Genomic DNA, 15,227 nt, shown 5'->3' on the forward strand with positions numbered 1-15,227 from the left:
AGTTCATTAGCCGAAGTAGTGCTTGATGATTTAATTGCTTGGGACTATTTTCTTGCAGAACAGGGTGGAGTGCATTGTCCTTGCTAACACAATTTACTATGTTTATATCAACAGTTCTGCAGAAGTGAAAATTCATTTAGTTAAAATCAGAAAGCAAGCCAGTTGGCTGTGGCAGATTTCCCCAGAGACGCCTGCAGGAACTGATTGGTTTACTGGACTCTTTTCCAGGATTCTTCAAGGGATTAGATCAATGTCACAAGGAATGCTAAGGTTTGGGTTATTTGTACTCTGCATCTCATTAGTTGGACATGTAATTTTTTAAGAATGTGCTTTTCCATGCTTCCCCAGAAGAACCAAAGATGCAGCTAAGTTTTGAGTCATACAGACTACACATGTCAAGCCAAGTGCCAGGGTTGTTTCATTCCCCAAATCCCCAACACAGTACCCTTTTTCAGAAGAAAGTAGGAGAGCGGAGGTCACCCAATCCCTCAAGACTGAGGAATGATGAAATTATAGGGGAGCTGGACCCTGCAGGTGGCCTGGCCATTCTCATGCCTCCAGTGGCACACCCTAAGACCAGATGGTGTTCCACTGCCTGCTGACCACAACTCAGCTTTGATCAGGAAATAAAAACCCCCTGGCTGCAAAAACCCAGGCCCTTGACCTATGGAGTAGAGCTTCCAGGTTACCTGGAGCACCTGCCCTGGGCTGTTCCTTTAGAGAGAAATAAAGTTCTATTTCCTGGAGCTATTGATCTCAACCCACCCTGATCAATACTCATAGCTGTAGATGTTTTCACATGGTAGCTTTTCAGCAGCATCGTTAACCGTTGGTTAGACAGATGGTGGAGCGGGCAGGCCTCACCAGGACCCAACAGGGGCCGTTCCTCCAAGGTCCGGTGCCCGGTGGGAGCCCTATTCCAGGTCGTCACTTGGTCATCATGCCATTGTTCCTACACGTGGCAGAGGGCAGAGGAGAGGAAGCAGGCTCTCCCTTGCTTCTTCTTACAAGGACACTAACCCCATTCATGGTGCCTCCAGCCCCATGACCTAATGACCTCCAAAACACCCCATGCTAAACACTATCACACTGGCGATGAGGGTGTCAACATACCAATTTGGGGGAGACACAAACTTTCAGTGCAGAACAGAGGCTAATCTTACTTTTCTTTCGAGGTCTCAGGTTGGCAGTGGTGTGGGTACAGCCTTCAATCCACCACTTTCTGCTCAGTTCAGCCAAACCACATAATGGCACCATTTCTTTCTTAATTTTAATGAAGCAAGACTTCCATGCTCTTTGCTTAAATAAGAAATCAAGAAGAGTCATTATTTTCCTTTTCTTTTTTCTTTTTCAAAGATTTTACTTTTTATTTGAGAGAGAGGGAGCATGAGCAAGGGGAGCTGCAGAGGGAGAGGGAGAAGTAGACTCCCTGCTGAGCAGGGAGCCCAATGCGGGACTCGATCCCAGGATCCTGAGATCATGACCTGAGCGGAAAGCAGACGCTTCACCAACTGAGCCATTGAGGCACCCCTGTTATATTTTTCTTCATGAATGGGGGAGAAAGGAAAGCCAGACTGATCCTTTTCTGGATGAAGATATAAAATGTGTAGATGTATCTAGTTGGATGAAAACAAGTGTGGTAATATGAATACTCCTGTCAGAGAAAAACATTATCGCTATTATCATCCTCATTGAAAAAAAAATTTTTTTTAGAGGCTTGGGGTTATTTTCACAGGAGACAGTGTGGAATATTTTCCACAGGACTCTCACGACCCTGAAATCATGACCTGAGCCAAAATCAAGAGCTGGATGCTTAGCCGACTGAGCCAGGTGCTCTTGTATTTTTTTCTTACAAAAAAAAAAAAAATGTTTTCTAGGAATTAATAATAGCCCAATTTTTTTCATTGACTTAGTTTCCTATATGCTTATCATTAATTCATCTCCAAACTCTTCTAGACACACAAGTTAAGCTGGCAGTTCATTTTCTGATTGGAATCATTTCTATAGGAGCCCTCCGTGCTCCTCCTGCCACCGGGCTCTCATCCCGCTGGACCAGCTGCACACTTATCATTTGTGAATTCTTCACTATCTGGGAAATCCACTTCCTCTCTCCTCTGAAAGATCTCCTGCTCCCCAACTCATCCTTCCACCCAACAAATACTGGGCATGCTGTCTGTGCCAAGCACTGTTCCAAGCTCTGAGAACTCAGCAAAGTGACATACTCAGCAAAGCTGACACATGGAATGGGTTATTTTCTCACAGCTGCCCTCCTCTATGAGATGAAGTTTCCAGTAAAGCCATGCACTCATAAACGGCAGTCATTGTTTTTATGGCGGTTTAAATTTTAAGGCACGTAACAAAAGATGGTTTTCAAAGTCTGTCAAATATATCACACATGTAGTAAATTTTTTCTTGCCAAAAATGTAGGTATGCATTTCACCATTCTTTTTTGTTTTTTAGAGATTTTATTTATTTATTCACGAGAGACACATAGAGAGGCAGAGACACAGGCAGAGGGAGAAGCAGGCTCCTTGTGGGGAGCCCGATGTGGGACTCATCCTAGGACCCCAGGGTCACGCCCTTAGCCGAAGGCAGACGCTCCCCCACCGAGCCCCCTGGGCGCCCACATTTCACCATTCTTACAGTGCTTTAGATGTATACATTTTTTTTTAATTTATTTACGATAGTCACAGAGAGAGAGAGAGAGAGAGAAGAGGCAGAGACACAGGCAGAGGGAGAAGCAGGCTCCATGCACCGGGAGCCCGACGTGGGATTCGATCCCGGATCTCCAGGATCGCGCCCTGGGCCAAAGGCAGGCGCCAAACCGCTGCACCACCCAGGGATCCCTAGATGTATACATTTCAAACGCCAACAGGAGCCCCAATTTTGAACAGCATCCTTGGCACCCCACTACTGAGGATAAATTTGTCAACAAAACATAAAGAAGGAAAAATTTCAGCCTCACAGAGCCCAGAGATTTTAGTACAAGAAGACAAACAATAGGTAAATAAATAAGTAAAGCACATAATATGCCCCCCAAAACTGCTGAGTGCCATGGAGGAATAGAAGAGCAGGTTGGCAGTGGCGGAGGAGGGTTACAGGTGTCCAGGGAAGCCCCGGCTAAGAAGGCGACCTCTAAGGAAAATCCTTAAGGGAGTGTGAGCCATGGATACTTCTAGAAGGAAAGCATTTGCTGTTGAGAGAACAGCAAGTAAAGGGTTAAAAAAAATCCTAAAGTGAGAGGGTGCCTGGCATGTTTGAGGAAGAGAAAAGCCCTGTAGCTAGCTAGAGCCGAGTGAGCAGGGGAAAGCGAGGCAGAGCATGAGTTCAGAGAGGAAATGGGGCGCCGGATGGGTCGGGCTGTGGGGAGAACCACGGGGTCCTCACTTTTCACTCGGAATCAGGTGGAAGGCGCAGGGCGCTGACGCTGACGGAGAGGCGCCCCAGGAGCAGAGTGGGGGGGCGGGGGGGCGGTGGTTGACAGCCTGCGGAGAGGGGAGCGAGATGGGAGCAGAAGTCGGGGCTCCTGAGATGCTGCCGACAGCGCAGGCGGAGCTCCAGGCTTGCGCGAGGCGGTCCTGAGCAGGGGCCCAGAGGCTCCGGGCCGCAGGGGGAGCAGACAGGCCTGGCTGACAGGAGGAGACGCGGAGGGGCGTTCCTGGGAGCCTCCAGGGCCGGGGTGCCCTCCCCCCAGAGGCGGGGGCGGGGGGAGCGGAGGTGTGAGACGCTGTGACGTCACAGGCGACGTTTTAGGGGAAGTCACAGCTTCTGACTTGGAGCCCAGGGGTGGGGCCACGCTGAAGGCGCCCTCTGGGAGTCTCAGTAGACAGGTGATATTTCACACCTGCGTGCACGAGGTCGCGAGGGGGTGAGAGCAGGAGACCCAGCGCTCGAGCTGCGGTGCTCGGAGAGGAGCTGCCGTGCGTCCCCCACCTGCCCCCGCAGGGCTGACACGCTGCCCAGAAACCCTCCCCACGTGGAGCAGACCTAACCCACATCAGACCAGGGTCAGTGTGGGAGGGCAAACTTTGCACGCGTTCAGAGAAGCTTGAAGGACCAGCCCCCCCGCCCCCCCCCCAGCCTCCCTGCGCCATCAGCATCACCGCGGGTCTTCTTGTGTGTCCATCCTGGTCCCTCACCGCCCCTCGGGGGCTGGTGTCAACAGCCTGCCGCCCCCTGCTGTGCCGGCTTCCCGGACCGACCTCGCCAGTACTCCGGCCCGAGTTAGACACAAGTGGGTGTTAGCAAAGAAGGCCCAGGCGGAGCGGTCAGGGAGGGAAGAAGAGCAGAGACTGGTTTCCTGCGGGAGGTCCTTCCAGAAAGTGGGCCGCTGAGGAGAGGGTGGGAAGCTCCTGGGGCCTGGGGGAGGCCCGCCCTAGGGCAGACCTCCCTGCCGCTGCCAGCTGCCAGCTGCCAGCCTCCTCTGTCCTTAGGAGAACCCAGCTGTCCGTACTTGCCTCAAGACGATCAGACTCATCTGATAGGAATTTCCGGGGAAGAGGCTGTTGGCCACCAGCATTTGGTGTGAGAAAGAAATGGGGGGACCTCAGAAGTCATCCTTTAGATTTTCATGCAATCCCTTGTTTTTAGGACTACATCTCCTCCCATCCTCAGCTACGCACAGGTGTCGGTGAGCCCAGAGCCCACCTTCTCTAGAGAGTGAGCCTCGGGTCTCCTGCTCCCCCGAGGGAGGGGAGGGTCGGTGAGGGGGCCCTGTGGGTGGGTGGAGGTATGTCTGTGACTTGCAGCCAACACTGTGTGAGCTCTGCTCATGTCCTCTGAGCCCCTCTGAGCTCATCTGATGTTTTTAAGTTAAAACAATTCAAAGCGCGCACAGCAAACTAGTTAAATCAGAAAGGTTTTCTTTGCTTAATTCTTGCCTATTGAGTAGATGTTTTTTGCATAGAATATTTAATAATGCACAAGGTTTACTGCACTCTGACACCCACCCATGGCTTTCAGACACCTCCCTTCCTTAGTCTTCTTTCTGTTCTGTCCCTTGTCACCTTTGCTCATTTCCCCTTCTGACCTATCCTTTAAAATATGGGTGTTTCTGCAGCATTATCAACAACAGCCAAAATAGGGAAACAGCCCAAGTGTCCATCGACTGATGAATGGATAAAGAAGATGTGCTGTATATATACAATGGAATATGACTCAGCCATCAAAAAGAATGAAATCTTGCCATTTGCAACAATCTGGGTGGAGCTAGAGGGCACAGTGCTAAGTGAAATAAGTCAGTCAGAGAAAGACAAACACCACATGATTTCACTCATGTGGAATTTAAGAAACAAAACAAACAAGCAATGGATAAAGAAGAGAAGCAAATCAAGAAGCCAACTCTTAACTCTAGAGAACAAACTGAAGGGGAGGGGATGGAGTGATGGATGAAGGAGGGCACTTGTGAGGATCACTGAGTGATGTATAGAATGTTTGGATCACTGTATTGTACACTTTTTTTTTTTTTTTTTTTTAAATTTTTATTTATTTATGATAGTCACACAGAGAGAGAGAGAGAGGCAGAGACATAGGCAGAGGGAGAAGCAGGCTCCATGCACTGGGAGCCTGACGTGGGATTTGATCCCGGGTCTCCAGGATCGCGCCCTGGGCCAAAGGCAGGCGCCAAACCGCTGCGCCACCCAGGGATCCCCCTGTATTGTACACTTGAAACTAATGTTACACTGTGCATTAACTCATTGGAGTTAAAATTAAATTAATAAAAGAAGAGAAAAGGAAAGGAAAACAGAGAAGAGAAAATAAAATTAAAAAAAAAAAAAGGTGTTCCCTGAGCTTTCACATTCTGTCATGTTGTAAACCTCAGCTCTGCAATCTACTCCCAGGGCTTTGAAGGCAAAAAGACCTCACTGGGTCTATATCCCGGTTTTCAACACAGAGTAAAACACATTTCATGACCACTTCTAAAAGAATTTGTCTTCTTTTCTAACTCCTGAGTTGCCTTCAAAAAAAAGGCTAGAGAGTCTGTGGGGTGCAGAATCAGAGTTAGTTGGATGCATATTATCAAGTCCCATCACAGAGGACTGAGGGTATTGACGAAGAAACGAGCATTGGGATGGGTTATCTGGGAAAATTATATAAAACTTGGAAACCCCCCCCAAACTTCCTCTGAAGCATCTCCCGCTGGCCCTCCCTGGAGCGGACGCCGTGCCGGCTCTGTGCAGGCTGCAAACTGCTCCACAGCTCCAAAGCCAAGGCACTGGTTCAGTCAGGTGAACACTGAGCAGGGGGTAAGTGCAGAGCTTTCGCCCCACAGGCAGCGGGGTGACCGAGGGAAAGTCTGAAAAAGGGATGCGTAGTGCAGCTCCCCAGTTCTTTCATTTTTAAAAAATATTTTATTTATTTATTCATGAAAGACATAGAGAGAGAGGCAGAGACAGGCAGCGGGGGGTGAGGTGGTGGTTCATAGAATTTTATTTTCTGACTATCCCATCAGGGGAAATTCCAAAGTTCATCCAGGAAAGGGAGTCACCATCCTGGAGAAACTACCCCCCCCATCCTCCCCACCCCCCGAGCTTAGACCTGGGTGATGGTGACATCACCATCACTGGAGGAAGATCCTCCCGCAAGAAAAGCAAACAATGCCCCCCTTGAGCCCCACTCCTCCTCTGAGCCAGGAGTGAGAATGGGGATCCCAGCATGCAGTGGTGTGCATGCTCAGATACAGCAAACAATTAGGTGTACAAGACGTCTAAACATGAAATCCGGTTCCAAAAGAGAAAGTTTGCATATTAAACTGCCTGGGGGGCTCAGTGGTTGAACCTCTATCTTTGGCTCAGGGCGTGACCTTGGGGTCCTGGGATGGAGTTCCGCATTGGGCACAGGGAGCCTGCTTCTCCCTCTGCCTGTGTCCCTGCCTCTCTCTCTGGGTCTCTCACGAATAAATAAATAAATAAAATCTTTTTAAAAAAAAGAAGATGTGATATATGTGTGTGTATATAAATATATACACGTACATATATCAACATTGCTCAGCATAAAAAAAAGGATGAGCTCCTGCCATTGGGACAACATGAATGGATCTAAAGAGTATAATGCTTAGTGAAGTGAGTCAGACTGAGAAGCTCAAATACCATATGCTTCCACTCATATATGGAATCTAAGAAAACAAAGGAATAAACAAAAAGTAGAATCAGACCTATAAATACAGAGAACAAATCTATGATGGCCTGAGGAAAAGGAAAGTGGGGTGAAGAGTGGGTAAGATGGGTGAAGGGGAACAGGAGGTCCAGGCTTCCAGTTACGGAGTCAGTTATAAGAATAAAAAGATTCCTTATGGAATCTAGTCCACATACATAGCGCAGTGTGGTGACAGGCGGTAGCTACCCCTGCAGTGAGCACAGCATAACACATAGAGATGTCAAATCGCTGTGCTATATACACCTGCAGGTAATGTAACATTGTGTCAACTATACTTACATTTTTACAAATTTTTAATGAGTAAATAAATACATAAATAAAAATCTCCAATATAGAGTGTTCTTAAGACACCTGAGGGGCTAAGGGGTTGAGCGTCTGCCTTCGGCTCAAGTCATGACCCCAGGGTCCTGGGATCAAGTCTCGCATCGGGGTCCCCACAGAGACCCTGCTTCTCCCTCTGCCTGTGTCTCTGCCTCTCTCTGTGTCTCTCATGAATAAATAAATACAATCTTTTTTTAAAAAAAATAAAGCGTTCTTTAAAGCTTTTTATGACTGCTAATAGTTCGTGTGATAGAAACTCACACATTTTTTTTTCCTTTGGCTTACCGCTCAGCAGGGATGAGTAAAAGTGTTCCTTCTACTCATCCAGAAACTTGAGAGATAGAAAAAATGTGTTTAAATAAGAATACTGATTAAAATTTTATTGATTACAGTTGTTCTGCGCAGTTAACGTGGATTTTATTTTTTCTCATCAGTGTGAAACATTATTCTTTTCACTAAATATTTTATCATTTGATTGAGTAATATTTTTCACTTAAAATATGCTTTTACAACACAAAAGCCATAAGATTTTATCCCTCTGAGACTAACGTAAACAACAGGGTCAATGTATTTGTGGAAAGTAATAAATGTGATTAATGACTTGGCTCTCTTTCCAAGGACTGAGAAGTTTTAAGATGTCATTTTTTTCTGACAGTATGTCTCTTACTTCTAGCCTAAAGAGAATCTTTCTTAGAAGACTGTCATATTTAAAACGTTGTCAATTTTGGCTTTATTTCTATTTTCTCACAGCCTGGCCACTCTGGGATTTCTTATTTTAGGTTTTTATAGGCACTTATTAATTTCTTATAATTAAACAAAACAGAAGCTCTTTAATTTTAAGAATTTTATTATATTTATTTTCTAATGCTTCTATTTAAAGGAAATAACTTCCTGAAGGAAGTTATCTTTTTCTTATTCATGGAGTCTATATAGTACCAATCCTTGGGGAATTGACAACTTTGGCAAACATACTGTTTTAACACCAGAAAATCTAGTGTCCACTAGAGTCGTTGAATTTTCCTGCAATTTTCACTTCTTAATCCTCAATTCACATGGATTTTGACTCGAGGCTATATCTTGAGTCATAATATCTCATATTCAAACAATGTGAGAACAACAAGTGCAGACTGTGTGGAATGTCTTTACAGAAAGAAAAGGGGAAAATACATGCATTCAGAATAGAAAGCACAGCTCTGACCCAAAACTTCACCTCTATCTATACTCCTAGAAGGCAGCTATTTTGAGAAAAGGCCATTTTTTCAGGTTCCCGCTTTCCGTCTTGGAGACTACATACTCTATGCCTGGTCCAGTAGCATCTCAAGAAAACTCACTCAGTTGAGTCTTAATGTTCCCAAAGGAAACCCAACTTTTGGATCTAGAAACACTCTTTCCAAGAAAGGCAATTCTTCCTCTGAGCTCTGCTACTGATTCACGGATCAAACGTCACCTGTATTCCACGGACACACACCCAATGCCATCTGTCAAAAGAAAAACATTAGAAACAATGATCCCCGACAACAGAAAACAGCAAGACAGCAGACCTAATTCTTGCCCTTTCCAAGGTGCGATGTCGGTCGCCACCTGTCCGCAGTGTCCTGTCTATCCTTATTCAATCCAACTCGCAGTGCAGCCTACCTCCTGGCTAGCCAACTACCTGAAGTTTCCAGCCTCCTCTGCAGTTTGGTACGGTCATGTGACTTAGTTCTCTCTCACCAAAGGCAAGCAGGTGCGATGTCAGCTAATCCTGGGGGAACATCTCAAGATTAGACCCCATCTCCTCAATATTCTCTTTCTTTTTCTTCTCCCCACTTTACTGAGGCATAACTGACAAACATTGTATATGTTTAAAGTGCACAATGCAGTGTTTTGATACAGGTACACATGGTAAAAGTGATTCCACAATCCAGCTAATGAACATATCCATTGTCTCCCAGTTACCTGTTTGTATTTTATTTTTTTCTCGTTAGAAATGGGTTTTTTAATTTTTTTAAAGATGTTATTTATTTATTCATGAGAGACTCAGAGAGAGAGAGAGAGAGAGAGATGCAGAGACACAGGCAGAGGGAGAAGCAGGCTCCATGCAGGGAGCCTGACGTGGGACTAGATTCCCGGGACTCCAGGATCATGCCCTGGGCCAAAGGCAGGTGCTACCACTGAGCCACCCAGAGATCCCCAGAAATGGATTAATTCCAGGGTAGTTGACATGCAGTGTAATGTTAGTCTTAGGCATACAATATGGTGATTCAACACATCCATACAACACCTGGTGCTCATCACAAGTGCCCTCCTTAATCCCCGACACCTGTTTAATCCATTCTATTTTTTAAAAGCTTTTATTTATTTATTCATGAGAGACACAGAGAGAGAGGCAGAGACATAGACACAGAGAGAGGAAGGTTCCTCGCAGGCCGATGTGGGACTCCGTTCTAGGACCCCAGAATCATGACCTGAGCCGAGGGCAGATGCTCAACCACTGAGCCACCCAGGGATCCCTGTTTAACCCATTCTAATGACCATCAGTTTCTTCTCAATCGTTAAGAGTCTGGTTCTTGGTTTGCCTCCCTCTCTCTTTTTTCCCCTTTGCTCATATAGTGTTTGTCTTTCCCTGACCGACTTATTTCACTTGGTATTACACTCTCTAGATCCATCCATGTCTTACAAATGGCAAGATTTTACACTTCTTTATGGCTGGATAATATTCCATTATATTTATATACCACTTCTTTTTTTATCCATTCATCTATTGATGAACATTTGGGCTACTCCCATAATTTACCTATTGTAGATAATGCTGCAGCAAACATAGGGTGCATGTATCCCTTTGAATTACTGTTTTTGTATTTCTTGGGTTGATACCCAGAAGTATAATTGCTAGGTAGTAGGGTAGTTCTATTTTTAACTTTTTGAGGAACCTCCATACGTTTTCCACAGTGGCTGCACCAGTTTGCATTCCTTCTAACAGTGCAAGAGGGTTCCTTTCTCTCCACATCCTCACCAACACTTGCTGTTTCTTCTGGTTTTGGTTTTAGCCATTCTGACAAGTGTGAGGTGATATCCCATTGTGGCTTTGATTTGCATTTCCCTGATGATGAGTGATGTTGAGCATCGTTTCATGTGTCCATTGGCCGAGTGGACGTCTTCTCTGGAGAAATGTCTGTTCATGTCTTCTGCCCATTTTTAATTGGATTATTTGTGTTGGGAGATGTTGAGTTGTATCAGTTCTTTATAGATTTTAGAGACTAGCCCTTTATCAGCTATGTCATTTGCAAATATCTTCTCCTATTCTATGGGTTGCCTTTTAGCTTTGTTGATTGTTTCCTTTGCTGTGCAGAAGCTTTTAATTTTGATGTGGTCCCAATAGTTTATTTTTGCTATTATTTCCCTTGCCTCAGGAGACTTATCTGGAAAAAATGTTGATGCGGTCAAAGTCAGGCAGTTACCTTCTTTTAAAAGGAGAACCATTAAGATCAAATCTTAATAAATTTCAAGTATGTAATACAGCTTTATTAACTGTCGTCGGCAGAGAATATGCTATCATATTCTCTCCCTCATTCCTACTGGTTACAACCCAACCTCAATCACATGGAGTATCATATCCTATGGAATGGAAGAAAAACAAGAAGAAGAAAATTGGACTCTTGAATTGAGTAGTAGACTCCCTAACTCACTCAGAATGACAGCCTGATTGGTACAATGAGGAGAAATGCGATCCTATCTTAGCCACTGCATATTTGGGGTCTCTTCATCATAACTATAATCTACCCTAATATGCAATGTCCCCATTGATTTTCTAAGCAAAATAGCACTTCAGCATTGTTTCCACTGATTGGAGACGGTGGATAGAAGCCAAGGGACTCCATAGTAGACTACCAACAGTTAAACTTCACTTGCTTTCCTTGGCTAGTGTATCGGCTCACGTTGTCCCCAGGGCACCACTTTGTGTTCAGTTCATCAAAATCGCATCACAGCACCATTGGTTTATTTAGATAAGATGAAAATTTTTAAATCTTTGCTGAAATAAAAAACCTAAAAGAATTATAAGGGCACCTCTATGGCTCAGTTGGTTAAGTCTCTGCCTTAGGCTCAGGTCATGATCCCAGGGTCCTGGGATCCAGCCCCGAATTGGGCTCCCTGCTCAGCGGGGAGTCTGCTTCTCCCTCTCCCTCTGTGAGCTCTCTCTCTCTCTATCTCAAATAAATAAATAAATCTTTTTTTTTAATCTAGAAGAATTGAAAAAAAATCTAGAAGAATTGGTGTTTTATGTTTTATGCATGGAGGAGGAGGAAGTGCCAAAGATCCTTTCTGCATAAACAAAGGAAGTTCACAAGTATTTATACTTTTTTAAAAACATAAATGTCCATTAAAAATGTTTGTAGAACAATACATTATTAATCAAAATGGGCCAATCAGAATGACAGCCTTCTTAGAAGTTGTGGAATACTTTCACAGGTAGCAAAAATATCTAAGTTCTGGTGATTTACAAGACTAACTGAGGAGAGTCTATAAGAATAGCTTCACCAGACAGAATGCCACCTACTTTTCTCTGCAGTTGTAGGGGAAGATGCAACATTTTCTCTTATCTTGCAGAGTTCTTGCACTGGTAGTTAAAAGAGCCTAGAGTTTCAAGGCCAAGCAGTGAAATTCCATTAGGAAATCTGCCCTGAGATGCCCAGAATTTACAATAGGGAGGAAAAGAAGATAGAATAGGGTCATTAGCAAATAAAATACAAAGCATGTAATATTTTACATCTACATATCAATAATTGGCATGAAGTTGCTACAGTAAAGGAGATTTGGAAGGATTTTTTAAATATTTTATTTATTTATTCATCTCACACACACACACACACACAGACACACACACACACACAGGCAGAGACACGGGCAGAGGGAGAAGCAGGCTCCCTGCGGGGAGCCCACTGCAGAACTCGATCCCAGGACCCCAGGATCACTACCTGAGAGAAAGGCAGATGCTCCACCACTGAGGCACCCAGGAGTCCGGGGATTTGAAAGGACTACCTATAAACTGATTATAAAGATTACATGAAAGACAAGACATTTAAGATTATCCAAGAAAACTTTGAAAAAATATATCAAAATATAGGATAAAACCATTATATGTAAGAAATGTAGATAAGAGAAAGATAGACCAGTTGTGCTTTCATTTTCTTTGTTTCCATGAATTTTTTAAATTCTTCTTTAATTTCCTGGAGGTTTTGTTATTTATTCATGAGAGACACAGATTGAGAGAGAGAGAGAGAGGAAGAGACACAGGCAGAGGGAGAAGCAGGCTCCATGCAGGGAGCCTGATGTGGGACTCGATCCTGGGATTCCAGGATCACGCCCTGGGCCGAAGGCAGGCACTAAACCACTGAGCCACCCAGGGATCCCCTAATTTCCTGGTTGTCTTGTTCATTCTTTAGTAGATTCTCTTTAGCCTCCATGTACTTGAGTTCTTTCCAAATTTCCTCTTGTGATTGAGTTCCAGTTTCAAAGCATTGTGGTCTGAAACTATGCAGGGAATTACCTCAGTCTTTTAGTACTGGCTGAGACCTGATTTGTGACCCAGTATGTGATCTTATTCTGGAGAATGTTCCACGTCCACGTGAAAGGAATGTGTATTCTGTTACTTTAGGATGGAATGTTCTGAATATATCTATGAAGTCCATCTGGTGCAGTGTGTCATTCAAAGCCCTTGTTTCCTTATTGATCTTCTGCTTAAATAATCTGTCCATTGCAGTGAGTGGGGTGTTAAAGTCCCCTTCCATTGTTGTATTATTATCGATGTGTTTCTTTAATTTTATTATTCATTGGCTTATATAACTGGCTGCTCCCATGTTAGAGGCATAGATATTTACAATTGTTAGATCTTCTTGTTGGAAAGACCCTTTTATTTATGATATAGTGTCCTTCCTCATCTCTTATTACAGTTTTTGGGTTAAAATCTAATTTGATACAAGGATCGCCGCCCCAGCTTTCTCTTGATATCATTAGCATGGTAAATGGTTTTCCATCTGACTTCTTCAATCTGGCGGTGTCTTTGGGTCTAAAATGAGCCTCTTGCAGACAGCATATTAATGGGTCTTGCTTTTTCATCCAATCTGATACCCCTTGTCTTTTGATTAGAGCATTTAGCCATCTACATTAAGAATAACTATCAAAAGATATGAATTTAGTGCCATTGTATTACCAGTAAAGTCACTGTTTCTGTATATTGTCTCTGTTCCTTTCTGGTCTATGTTACTTTTTGGACTCTCTCTTCACTTAAAGCGTCTCTTTTAATATTTCTTTTAGGGCTGGCTTGGTGATCACAAATTCTTTAAGTTTCTGTTTCTTCTGGAAGCTTTTTGTCTATCTTTCTATTTTGAATGACCTCCTAGCTGGATAAAGTATTCTTGGCTATGTATTTTTCTCACTTAGCACTCTGAATATATCATGCCAGTCTTTTCTGGCCTGCCAGGTCTCTGTGGACAGGTCTCCTGACAGGCTGATGTGTCTACCCTTATAGGTTATGGATCTCTTGTCCCAACCTGCTTTCAGAATTTTCTCTGTCTCTGAGATTTGTAAGCTTCACTATTGTTTGTTGGGGTATTGACCTATTTTAATTAATTTTGAGGAGGGTTCTCTATGCCTCCTGGATTTGGAAGCCTATTTCCTTCCCCAGATTAGGGAAGTTCTTGGCTATAATTTGCTTCAATTCTGCCCCCTTCTCTCTTTTTTCTTCTTCTGAAATCCCAACTATGGTAATATTGTGTTGCTTTGTGGATGACTTATCTCTCAAATTCTCCCCTCATGATCCACTATCTATCTCTCTTTTTCTCAGCTCCTTTATTCTCCATCATATTGTCTTCCAGATCACTAATTCTCTCTTCTGCCTCATTTATACTAGCAGTTAGAGCCTCCATTTATTTTTGCATCTCATTAATAGCCTTTTTATTTCCACTTGATTAGATTTCAGTTCTTTTATTTCTCCAGAAAGGGATTCTCTAGTGTCTTCTATGCTTTTTTCAAGGCCTGCTAGTATCTCTTTTTAAAAGATTGTGTTTATTTATTCATGAGAGGCACAGAGAGAGGCAGAGACACAGGCAGAGGGAGAAGCAGACTCCCTGCAGGGAGCCCAATGTGGGATTCAAAGCCAGGACCCCAGGATCACGACCTGAGCCAAAGGCAGATGCTCAACCACCGAGCCACCCAGGTGTCCCCCCTGCTAGTATCATTTAACCATTATTCTGAACTCTAGTTCTGACATCTTATTTATATCCATACTGAGTAAGTCCCTGGCATCAGTACTGCCTCTTTTTGAGAGTAAGGTGGCAGCTCTGGGGAACACTAAACATGGAATTACCATATGAACTGGATATTTGACATCTACCTAAAAGTCACTATGACCTTACTTTTTATTCTGTGACTTCACTGGACCTGAAAGGGCATGATTTTGTGTCTTAGAGAACATTCAAACCATCTGTCTTGCTTTTCTCTCCACCAGCCTGTTTGAAAAAAACAAAAACAAAAACAAAACAGTGGCAGGGACTCCTGCCTAGTGCGGTTGGCAGACCATGCAATTCTTGATCTTGGGGTTCTGATTTCAAGCCCTATATTGGGCCTCTAGCTTACTTTTAAAAAAAGAGTTATTTCCAGAAAGCAATGGGATTTGAAGTGTTCTCTGTAAGGGAGTAAGGGGGAAACCTGTCAGAATGAAAGTATCTGACAAGGAACCAATGATGATAGTGAAAGGGGGTGATGCCCAAGAA

This window comes from Canis aureus, chromosome 3, assembly GCF_053574225.1.
Source record: "Canis aureus isolate CA01 chromosome 3, VMU_Caureus_v.1.0, whole genome shotgun sequence".
Taxonomy (NCBI): domain Eukaryota; kingdom Metazoa; phylum Chordata; class Mammalia; order Carnivora; family Canidae; genus Canis; species Canis aureus.